The 11,111-nt window shown below is 50.9% G+C and overlaps 1 long non-coding RNA gene across 1 annotated transcript; it reads left to right on the top strand.

Moving 5' to 3' along the window:
* The first annotated feature begins 2,127 nt into the window (after positions 1-2,127).
* LOC107514751 lies at positions 2,128-5,441 on the top strand. Its single transcript, XR_004951480.1, has 3 exons — positions 2,128-2,463; positions 3,443-3,627; positions 3,743-5,441. It is a non-coding gene; the product is annotated as an uncharacterized LOC107514751 (long non-coding RNA).
* Positions 5,442-11,111: the final 5,670 nt, after the last annotated feature.

Here is an 11,111-nt window from a genome sequence, read left to right as displayed (position 1 = left end):
ATCCTGTCAGCCCCCCAGGGCTCTCTGAAGTCCAAGCACGGCCAGGGGTTTGATGGCACTTGTAAGCAGTGCCCAGCCCGCACGGGCAAGAAGGGCACCCAGTGGGCAGGGGAGGGCAGCCCCTCCCCTCGGGTGGCAGTCTCAGCGCTCTGCCCCCGCCTGCCTCGAAGGGCCCTCCGGGAAATTCGTGCTCCTAGTTCTGCAGTGAGGATGGGATCCAGGTGGTCGCCGTGATGTATGCACGTCATTTGGGGACTCCAAGGTGGTTGGGGGGGGGGTCAGATGAGGGGAGGGAGAAAGGAGGCTCACCTGGGTGGGGTGTCCCTGTCAAGCCTGGGGTCTCGTGCATGTCCCAGGGCGATGGAGGACGTGGGAGGGCACCGAAGACAAAGCCAGGGTCTCGTGACACAGGACGGCGAGGCCTGTGCAGTTCCTCGTCTTTGGCTGGTAGGGCGCAAGCTCTGGCGGGCAAACGCTGGTGAAACGCTGCTCGCGGGCAAAGAAATCACATGTTCAAGAACACGTATATCCAGCAAGAAATTAAAAATGGAGAGTAGGTTTTTGCGACCTTCCCCCTTCCCCCCCAAATTCTACATAATGTTAAAATAATAGGCCAATTTAGTCAATATGGTTAAAAAAAAAAATGAAAGGATTCAGGCAAGTCTTCTGTTGGAATTCATACAGACCAAACAACGGACCATTGTCTGAACACTGAATTTTTGAACTGGTTTCTTTGTTGGATCGTTGGCACAACTTGCGTCTGAGTGAAGAAAGCTGCTCAGAAATCACACGGAGCCTTCGCCAGCAGTAGAGCCTGGGAGCAGATGCTTCAGATGGTTGAGCCCTGGGCTGTTGAAAGCGCTGTGGGTGTCAGAGGAGGGAGGCTGGGATGCAGACTCTGGGCATCCTTCCTGGAGCTCGGCCCTCACCGCTAGTCCTGGCAGGCTGGAGATTTACAGGAGAAACAGAGATTTACAATCTGTGGCCATCAACAGGTGATTATCTGAAGTTAGCTGTCCCTCAAGGCAAGAGGGTGGAGGGCCTTATTTTAATAAAGGTTCCACTTATTTAGAAAGAGAAGAAAGGTTCACAGCAGGAATGCTCTAATTATCTCTCAGCCAGTCAGGGCGGAATGAAAGGAAATCTTTAAAACAACAACCCTGAGTAGGCACAATGGATTTTAACCTTTCTAGTGAGGATTTATAGTAATAAATTTCCTATTTCCTTTGGTAGATATTTCCCCCAATTAGAAAACAATGTAAAGCCTGACTCTAACTAGAAGGTCAGTGCCACTTTGGCAAAAACATGAGAATACCGAGTTATTGATGATTTTTAAAGAGATAAAGCTTCATTTTCTATACGTTTTGCCTGTACTTGCTAAATCTTCCTTGAATTTAAGAATATTACAATAGGATGCAAATAGGAAAGAACTTTTGTCATCTCAAAAGTGCTTAATGATCATATTCTCAGAAGTATTTGTAGTTAGCACTTTGCTCTCTAACACCCTGAAAACTATCCGTGCTCCTAAAAATAGTCTATTCCCTCTTGCCTTTCTTTATGCCATTAATCTGCTCATCACCAGCGCAGAAAATTCAGATTTCTTTTCAATTGGTGGATCTAAGTTAAAGGGGTATCACTTAATGATACCTTTTTTATATAACTAAACTTTCATGTTTCGTTTTTCAAGAGGTAGTGTCTATGTCTCTACTCTTCTCTTGAATCTGGGTGGTTTTTTGTGACTTTCAACCAATAACATAGGGTGAAGAGAAACTATATCCTTTCTGAGGCCAGGGCATAAAAATGCCGGACACTGATGCCTTGTTCTCCTTGGATGCTGCCATGTAAGCAGTTTGCTAGCCCTCGAGGCCTCCACGCTGGGTGGGGGAGCCCAAACTGGCCCAACTGGAAAGACCATGTGGAGAAGCTCCAAGACAGCAGGAGAGAGGTATGCCGGCCAGCTCCCAGCACCATGCGCCCCGGCTCCACCCCTCCTCCCAGCTCCCAGCGCCCTCTGTGCCTGCCCTCCGCCCCCTTCTAGCTCCCAGCGCCATTGGCCCCTCCCCCCTCTTCCAGCTCCCAGCACCATTGGCCCCTCCCCCCTCTTCCAGCTCCCAGTGCCATGCGCCCCTCCCCCCAGTTCCAGCTCCCAGCGCCATCTCACTGCAAAACCATGAGGGTCTCCAAGCCAGACTCACTCAGTTGGTTTTACCCAAAATGTTAACCCACAGAAGCCATGAGAGATAATGAGACGATTGTTGTTTCAGTCCCTAAGCTTTGGAGTGATTTGCGACGCAGCAGTCGATAACCAGAACAGTGTATGTCATCTCTTGGCCACAGTGATCGCCGTTAGGACGGACAGATGACCCAGTCCGGTCTAATCAGTGGCAGCCTCAAGCTGTGTTAGGAATGTCGGAACACAGACATTCTCTCCTCTGGGCTTGCTGGCACGAGTACACAGGCTCGGTAAGATGCCGCGGCCGTCTGACTGTAGCAAGGCTAAGGGCAAAGCCAACACACACAGGAAGTGGAGCCGGGAGAGGAATCCTAATGACATTGTTGAGTTCTGAATCAGGCTGCACCCGAAGCTACCATTGGATTTATTCATTACCCATCCACGGTCAAGAAGTTTGGGGATTGCAAGTCACCATATAGATCACAGAATGCAATTGCTTGTATGATACTTGAATCTTTCCTATTTTCTTCCTGATCCATGATCAGCCAGATGTTAGAAAACCTTCAATGACAGGGAGTATGCCACCACCTGGAGCACCCTTAATTATTGACACAAAATCTGTCTTTCTGCAATAGTTTTCATAAAGCAACATGAAAAAATTCTCTATATAAGAAGAACAGCTCAGTTTCAGCAAGTTCTTTAAGAAAGAATTGATGATATTCAAGTTGCCAAGATGGAGAAATGTGGGCTGGGTGCTGTAAGAATTAGACTGACAACTGCTTGATCGCTTTCTACATAAAGAGCATTTATTTGTCAATCGATCTAGGTCAGCATCAGATAGGAAGAGCTGTTGGTCTCCTTCTCATGGTCAGTATTGAAACCTGGGGCTTGGATAGGCTGTTGAGGACAGAATAAATGTGCCCATGAGTGGCATGAAGCTGGGAGAGACAACGGATACATTGGACAAGAAATCAGGGTCCTAAAATGTATCGATATGCTAAACAATTACTGAACCCAACAAGACAGAATTTGAAAGAGATGCATATAACATTCTGCCCTTTGGTCTTCCCAAGGTCCCTGTATTGGTCTGAGAGAAATGAAGAGTGCAGAGGTAACACATATGGACAGATTGAGATTTGTCAAAAAGACTCGAGGGAAGACAAAAAGGTCATGCAGCTATCAGAAGATTTTGTGTGATCTTAGGTTCTATCTGCAGAAGCACAGCGTCCAAAATTTGTCCGGTAATCCTTTTTTCTCTCTGCTGGTCAGGCTTATGTCGGAGCACGGTGCTTGCTTTGTGGACACCACATGTTAAAGAGAGAAATTGACCAACTGGAGCATACTTAGAAGCAACAGGGACATGGTGAAAATGGTCGAAACCTTATCTCCAGAGAAGTGCTTGAAGGATATGGATGTTCGCCTGGAAAAGACTCTATACAATATCTGGACTTCTAGTGTGATAAAGTCACTATTTTATCCTTTTGGGGAAAGCACCCTGGGGAAAGAGTCACCAATGCCTGCCACGTGAGAACCTTAGAGCTTTAAAAAAATGTTTGTCTTTTTCTGCAGGATTGGGAAATCTCTTGAAACACTGATGGGAATTCCAGAACCATTCCCCAGAAAAATCAGAGAAACTGAAACGTTTTCAGGTTTATGACTCTTTCTGAGGTCCACACATCCCGTGTCCAGGGGCCCTGTTAGGAGTAATAGGAGACAGATTGGATAAACTTTGCAAATGGTCATATCATCAGAAAGCACATAAATCCTCTTTATGTTATGACTTTCTGTAACATTCCTTGGACTAGCCATTCATTCCCTTCTGCCCGTTTTTTTTTTTCCATAGACGCAAATATTATAAGGCCATTGCTTGAAATTGCTAAGAATGAAGGAGTTTCTTCCGGTGGGTGTATTTCACTGTCTCAGCTTCAGAGCGGAGGAAAGACCGTTTACAGCCTTCTCTTTTCCTAGCAATTTTCTTTCGTGCCTTCCTACACACTTTTTTCATTCCCTTCTCACCTTCTCTTCTCTCCCCTTTCTCCCTCCTCAACAAGGAAACAGGGATGTACAGGCAGAGGTGTTCAAGGGCGGGGCGCGTGCCCAGAGGGAAGTTGGGACTGGTCAGGGGCTCTTCGTGGTTCTTCCCTGACCTCTGACCCGTTCTTCTCCTCTCTATGTGCCCTTTGACCTCTGCCACTCTCTGTCTTCAATCCAGAGTTCTCAAGATTCTGAGACACTCCAACAGCAGCTTCTGTGTAACGGCCGCGCTGGCTTCACCATGCGGGAGATTTGGGCATTGCAAGGTCGCAGTTACTCATGTCGGTCTTTTTACGACACAATTCTGAGCTTTGATAAAATATGATTCAATGAAGATAATACATTAACTTGAGTCGTAACTCCATTTAAAATTGCTAGTCTTGTCTTTACGAATGGATTATAAATTTCTGACAGGCAGAGGTGATATGCTATGTTATCTTTGTGCCTTTCATAGGAAATTGCGACATGGCCAATTTCATTGCCTCCGCTTTGTGCAAACTGTTGGTGTGTGCTGGTCACATAATAAAAGATAATAAATACTAGGTATGTATCCAGAGGATGTTGAAAACGGGATCTCGAAGAGATCTCTGCACGCCCATGTTCATTTCAGCATCATTCACAATGGCCAAGACACGGACTGGACACAACCTCAGTGTCCATCGACAGGTGAATAGGTGAAGAAAATGTATATTTTGTGTATACAATGGGACATTATTCAGCCATAAGAAAGAAGGAGATCCCGCCCTTTGTAACAACGTGGATGGACCTTGAGGTCATTATACTAAGTGAAAGAAGTCGGACAAAGACAAGTACGGCATGATCTCACTTAAAAGCGGAATCTAAAAATACTAAACTCATGGAAAGAGAAGAGAGTGGCGGCCACCAAGCGCTAGGTGGTGGGGGGCTTGAGATGTTGGTCAAACGGTGTCAGCTTCCGGTTATAAAACGAATAAGCTTTGTGGGTCTAATGCGTGCGTGGTGATCATAGTTAGTAATCTGTATTATGTTCTCGAAAGTTGTTAAGAGAGTATATCTTAAATGTTCCCACCACACGGAAGAAATGGTAATTATGCGATGTGATGGAGGCGTTACCTAATGCTAAAGTGGTCGTCATTTCAGGATATATGTGTCTTTAAATCAACACTTTGCACACCTTGAACTCACGTGACAGAGATGTCGGTCATGTCTCAATAGAAATGAAACAAAAAAAAAGAGGGCACCGCGCGATCAGCTCCTGGGCGACTGAACGTCGGATAATGATCTCAGGAAACAAGAGCGCAGGCTGTGGCGGCGGCCGCCAGCCTGGGGCCGGGGTCCTGTCGCCAGCTCGAAGTGGTAGGTGCCGGCACCACTCTTGTATTACGGATGCGGAAAACGCATCCTAAATGAGCAACCCACTCCGATCTCTCGGTTTACAAGTGGCAGAGACAGAATTTAAACTCTGCTCCGCATGACTCCAAGGCCAGAGTCTCAGTGACGACACTCACCTGCTAGGCCAGGGGTCTCACGGAAAGGACTTGCAAAACAAGCACTCGTAAGCCATCCGCTTCACAGTGGAGCTGCAGCCGGGTCTGGGGCATGGGGAGGTGATGCTCCCCGTCGCTCTGAGTTCTGCGGCGTCTCCAGTCAGTGATTTCACTATAAAACCTCCGTTGCTTCCGTCGAGTTTGCCTTAAATCCATGTTCGTCTAAGACTGAACTGCGATGGCTGGGGGAGTGTGGAAAGGGTGCCCAGTTTTGCTTCAGATCACGTAACATAGATTTTCAGACTCCGTGCCAACAGCCAAAAGTGAACCAAACTCCCGAGGGACCCCCAACATCGCACGTGATGTGACATCGATTATTCTTTGTAAGACACTTGTTCAACAAATGGGGGCGTCCAATCGCTCCAAAAACGAAGACTTGGGAAATCATAAACTACGTTATTCGATAAAGGGACAAGCAGTTTTCTGAGCGCTGGAAGAAATGGTACATACGGGGGGAAAAAGCAAGCGGCCAAGAGAGGTTAGGGGAAAGCTTCATAATGCTCTGTTTAACCCACAGCAGACAGGCCCCGATATGCTGGCTCTGGGGTTTTGGAAGCTGGTGTCGGAAGGAATGGTGGAAGCCACGAGCCACTGGTTTACGGAAGCCGAGGGCTGGAGAGGCACTGGCAATTCTGATGGAGCCTTAAGAAAGAGGCAAAGACGGCCCTGGAAGTTTCATTCGAGAGCCTCCTCGTGTTGCTTAGGGGCCGGCAAACATGGAGGGGAACGGGCTGGCCCTTCCCTCGCAGCCTTGCCTGCCGTCCCGATGCTCCGTGCCTCTGAATCTTGCTGCCTGGGGCCGTACCTAGAGTCCTGCAGTGAAAAAGACTGCTGCTGCTCTGTGCCTCATCTCCGCTTCGTGCCCAAGTTATCGTGAAATGAAAAGTTACCAGGCAGACTGAGCGATGACGGGCTTGCGTGTGAGGAGAGAGGTGGGGAGCAGAGAGGCGATGCCCTGGTTTCTGGTCCGAGCATCCCGGCGAGCAGGGACACCACTCACTGGCCCAGCGTCAGGACTGGAGGTCGAGCTCATTCAGGCGGAGGTGCCTCGCGGGCGTCAGAGACGTAAGTCAGGGATGGCACTGTGGCAGGCGCTGTGGACTTTTCCACCCGGGCGTTTAGGCAGGAAGGGACAGAGGGCAGGAGGGTGGGCTGAAGCCAGGCAGCTCCACGAACATTAGTTTTCCATGCCTCAGTTTCCCGGTCTGAAAATAGCAGGCTCGTTGAGCGTGTAAATTAGTTATCATGGAAAGTGCTTAGAACAGGGCCCGGCACATAGCAAACATTCGAGAACGGCGACTATTAATTAACATCTTTGGAGACGAGGGAGCGTTTCCCACGGCAGGAGAGCCCAGGAACCGAACGTGAATCGGTCTTTGGCCCCCCTCACGTCGTACCTTGGTTTTCTCTTCGGCAACATAGCTGTCCATCTGTCAAGAGAAAGATGCTGTGTCAAAAAAATCTCAGATCCCTTTATGGAAGGACGATGCAAGTAAAGTATGCTATCGGTCTGCTTTCGGGATCCAAGACGAATTTAGTGGGACAGTGATCTCGCAATCCTTTCTCTCTCTACTGGAATGAAGTCTATTTTTTTTAAGGAGTTGTGGGTGATGAGCAGGTGGAGACATTAACCTCCCTTGAGGCTTTCGAAACCAGGAACCCGAGATAAGAAATTCTGACACAGTCAAGTTGGGACTGGAAAATCACCTCACAGACGCCGAGTGCCAGAACGGAGCCTGCTTTCCTCATTTCACTCTTCTTCATGGAGACATGTCACATGAGGGGAGCAGGGGCCCACTCACGTCTCAGCCACTCATTCATAAATAACTGCGTCTGACACCCAAATCCCAACAGTGTCATCCTTTCTGCCTGACTGCCGATCGGACCACCATCCCTGGAGGGAGCTGCTGGCTAAACTGACGGATAACCCGACAGCTTAATTATCGGGCTTGGGGTTCCGTCAGAAACGTGCGCTCTGTTAGCCGTGCATGGTGTCGGAATGCAGGGACTAGCACGTGCAAATGAATAAAGGAAAAAAATAGATGAACAAATGGTTGTGTCGACCGTGAATCAAGCTGCCTAAGGCCATTCAGACCATCAACGGGGAGTCGAAATCGGACATGAGGTGGCAGTTTGGGATTATCCTGCTTCCTTGTCCAGTATTCTTTCTTCATACTACAACAGCAACACAAAAGTTTCTGTTTTTTTTTTTTTTTCTGTTCATGAAGGTGTTTATAAAGTCCCTCCTTCAGGTTAGGTCCTGTGTTAGGGCAAAGAGAGAAAGCCGAACATGACAATCTCTACCCTCAAGGGGCTCATCTTGGTGAGGCAAACACACTTGTCTATAGATTATTTGAATAAGGAAGAAGAGGAAAACCGAAAATAAATATTATAATAAAGTAATGATAACACATTAACTTAATTGGAAATAGAACAGAGGTAGGCGTGAGTGCTGAGGTAGCGCAGAGGAAGTAGCGATTAACTGGAAGAGTCGGTTTTCTCTAGAAACGAAACCAATAGGATATGCATGTATGGACCTGGTTTAAGGAATTGGCTCATGCGATTTGGCCAGTCTGAACTCTGCAGGGCAGGCAGCCAGCTGGGAACTCAGGTAAGAGGTTATGTTGCAGCCCTGAGGCAGAACTGCTTCTTCTGGGACTTCAGTCTTTCCTCCGAAAACCTTCAACTTGTTGGACGAGGCCCACCCACTTTATGGAAGGTAATCTGCTTTACTCAAATATTAACCATATCTGAGAAACATCTTCACAGCAACACCTGGACCTGTGTCCGAACAACACTTGGGCACCGCAGCCCTGCCAAGCTGACACGTGCCATGAACCACCACGGCCAGGGAACACTCCTCAGAGGAGGCGTTGTTTACCTCGGTGTGGTTGGCCTGTCTGAGCGGGAGTCCGAGAAGCATGGACGAGGGGCGGAAAGGTTATTCGGGGCAGGGAGGGAAGGAGTGTGCTCATGAGCAGGTTGTCACCACGGGCAGCTTGGACGCCACCCCGCTATGGCCTCTCTGTGGCCGTTCATGCTTTCATTGTAGCAAACTGGTGAGAGAACTTGTGTAGCCAAACATGGCGGCCTCGACCTAAGCTTGAGCCCCAGAGACAGGACTCACCAGTATTCGTGTTAAAGAACCTGCCATTGGACTTCAGAAGCGGGGTGATTAACCCCCAGTGCTCCTCTCCTGCCTAAGCGACATCCCCAGGTGGTGACTCCTGGATGGTCCCGGGCTGGCCGAAATGCCCAGGTGTGGGCTGAGTGAATCCCGGGGGGCTGGGGTGGGGGGCTAGGGCAAGACTCTTGGGCATGAAAGCAGAGAGACTCAGGTAGGAGGCGGGAAGAGTCAGCATTCACAGGGCGCACCCAGCACCCAGCCAAAAGCCGCCGAGTCAGGACAAGGCATTCGCATCGCCTTCCGGCCACGCCCCCGCTGCCATTTACCAGGTGGCCTTAGCAAACTAATCAGCCTCTCTGAGCCTAATTTCCCCCATCTGTAAATGGGAGGATTTGGAAATGAACTGGACAAGGCACTCACAGCGCCTAGAACAAGGCTGAACTTCTAGTCGACCTTCCTCCTCGGCCTCGGCCAGTGGCTCGGAGTTGCTCACTCCCAAGGCCGGGTCGCTCTGCTTTCTCCTCACGTCAGCTTTGAAGCTTTCCGGCCAAGGAATGGGGGCTGTACCGAGGGGTCACAGTGACACAAACTGTCGGTCGCCAGAGGTGCCTCTCGCTCAAGACTCACTTTCTCAAAAATAGACGAGCAGAAGATGTCAGCGGCGAGGAGGGGATTTCTTACGCTCTCTGGAGTCAAGTCCGCGACTCCTCAGCCACTCCCCGCGCAATCAACCCCCGGAGCCTCATCTTTCTGTGAGTGACGCAGGCCGTGGGTCGCAAGGCTGGCAGCCATCGTCACTGCGACCGTCTCATAACCCTCGTCTGGGTCCTGTTCCCTGGGGAAACACCGCGGCAGCGTGAGCAGGAGGCGAGTCCCCGTCCGCGTGGACCGCCAGGTCTTTGCCGGTGACGTCCTGCACTGTCTCCTTCCCAGCTGGGCACGGCTGGCAGACCACACGTGGGCAGTTCACAGCTCCCCCATGGTTCACGCTGTGGCCCAGTCCTTGGTCGATGTCCTCGGCCAGCTGCCCGGCTCTTGAGCCATTGACGTGCTTTTTCTGGGAACTGCCCTTCCTCCTTGAGCCAGATGATGACAGGGTCTCCTGGGAGTTTTTATAACAGTTTTAGCTAATATTTCTCGAGTACGTACTATGCGCCAGGCACAGCATTCGGTGGCTCACTTAATCTTCACAGAAGCCCTCTGAGGTAGGTGCTGTTCTTCGTCCCATCCAGCAGCCGCAAAGACCGAGGCGGAAAGGGTTTAATAACGTGGCTAACGTGTATTCAGGACCATGGAGTCAGGGTGGGGAGCCGTGAGGACTGCCCCCTGAACCCACGCGCTTCTCGGCCACGTCGTGTCTCCTCCTCTAGACAGGTCTGCACACCCGACCTCTCCCTGGCCGAGCGGTGCTGCGTGGACGGACACAGCTCTCTTCCCTCACCCCAGCCCTGAGCAGCGGGCAAGCCCCCGACCAGGACATCAGGCCCGGGGGAGGAGCCCCCCTCAGGAGGCCTTTGCGCCCCTGCCGGCCCCCGCCAAGCCTGGCTGCTCTGACAGCTGCATCCCTCGGGCATCCTGTAACCTGGGCCACACTAACGCCTTGCGAGGCCCCAAACCAGAGAAGACTGAGTGAGTCCTCACTCCCCCTGCAAAAGTCCTGGAAAATGAAAATGGCGCTCAGCTGTAAGCACAAGGAAGCCCTGCAAAGTTATGATTTGCACCTGTCAACTCCTTGCCGTGTTTTAAAACGCGTATTGGATTCTCTAAAAAAAAAATAAAAGTGCTGTTTCTGCTCTGCTGGTGATTTAAGCTAGGGGCACCCAACCCCTGAGCTGCAGACTGGTACCGGTACCGTGGCCTGTTAGGAACTGGGCCGCACAGCGGGAGGAGATGAGCCGCGGGCCAGCAAGCGAATCTTGCCCACGCTGCCCAGGGCTAGCGTCGCGCCTCAGCTCTTCAGGCGCTAGGTTCTCATAGGAGCCCCGGTCCCTGGTGCCACAAAGGCTGGGACCGCTGCTCCCAGCACCTCCTCAGGCCCTTCCTCTGGGCGGCCCAGCACGCACCGCACCTGCGCACTGGCACTAACCCGCGCCTTGGCCGGAGGGGCCGGGTCGGTTTCCGCTCCTCCGTCCACGCGCAGTGCGGGGCGCTGGGCCCCGCCGGGCTCGGCCACGCGGGACTCGGCCACACTGGACTGGGCCACACGGGACTCGGCCACGTGGGGCTCGGCCACAGCGGGCTCGGCCATACC

This window comes from Rousettus aegyptiacus, unplaced genomic scaffold (assembly GCF_014176215.1).
Source record: "Rousettus aegyptiacus isolate mRouAeg1 unplaced genomic scaffold, mRouAeg1.p scaffold_m13_p_1, whole genome shotgun sequence".
Taxonomy (NCBI): domain Eukaryota; kingdom Metazoa; phylum Chordata; class Mammalia; order Chiroptera; family Pteropodidae; genus Rousettus; species Rousettus aegyptiacus.
Note: the sequence above shows the minus strand (reverse complement) of the source record. Positions and strands in the feature narration are given on the sequence as shown.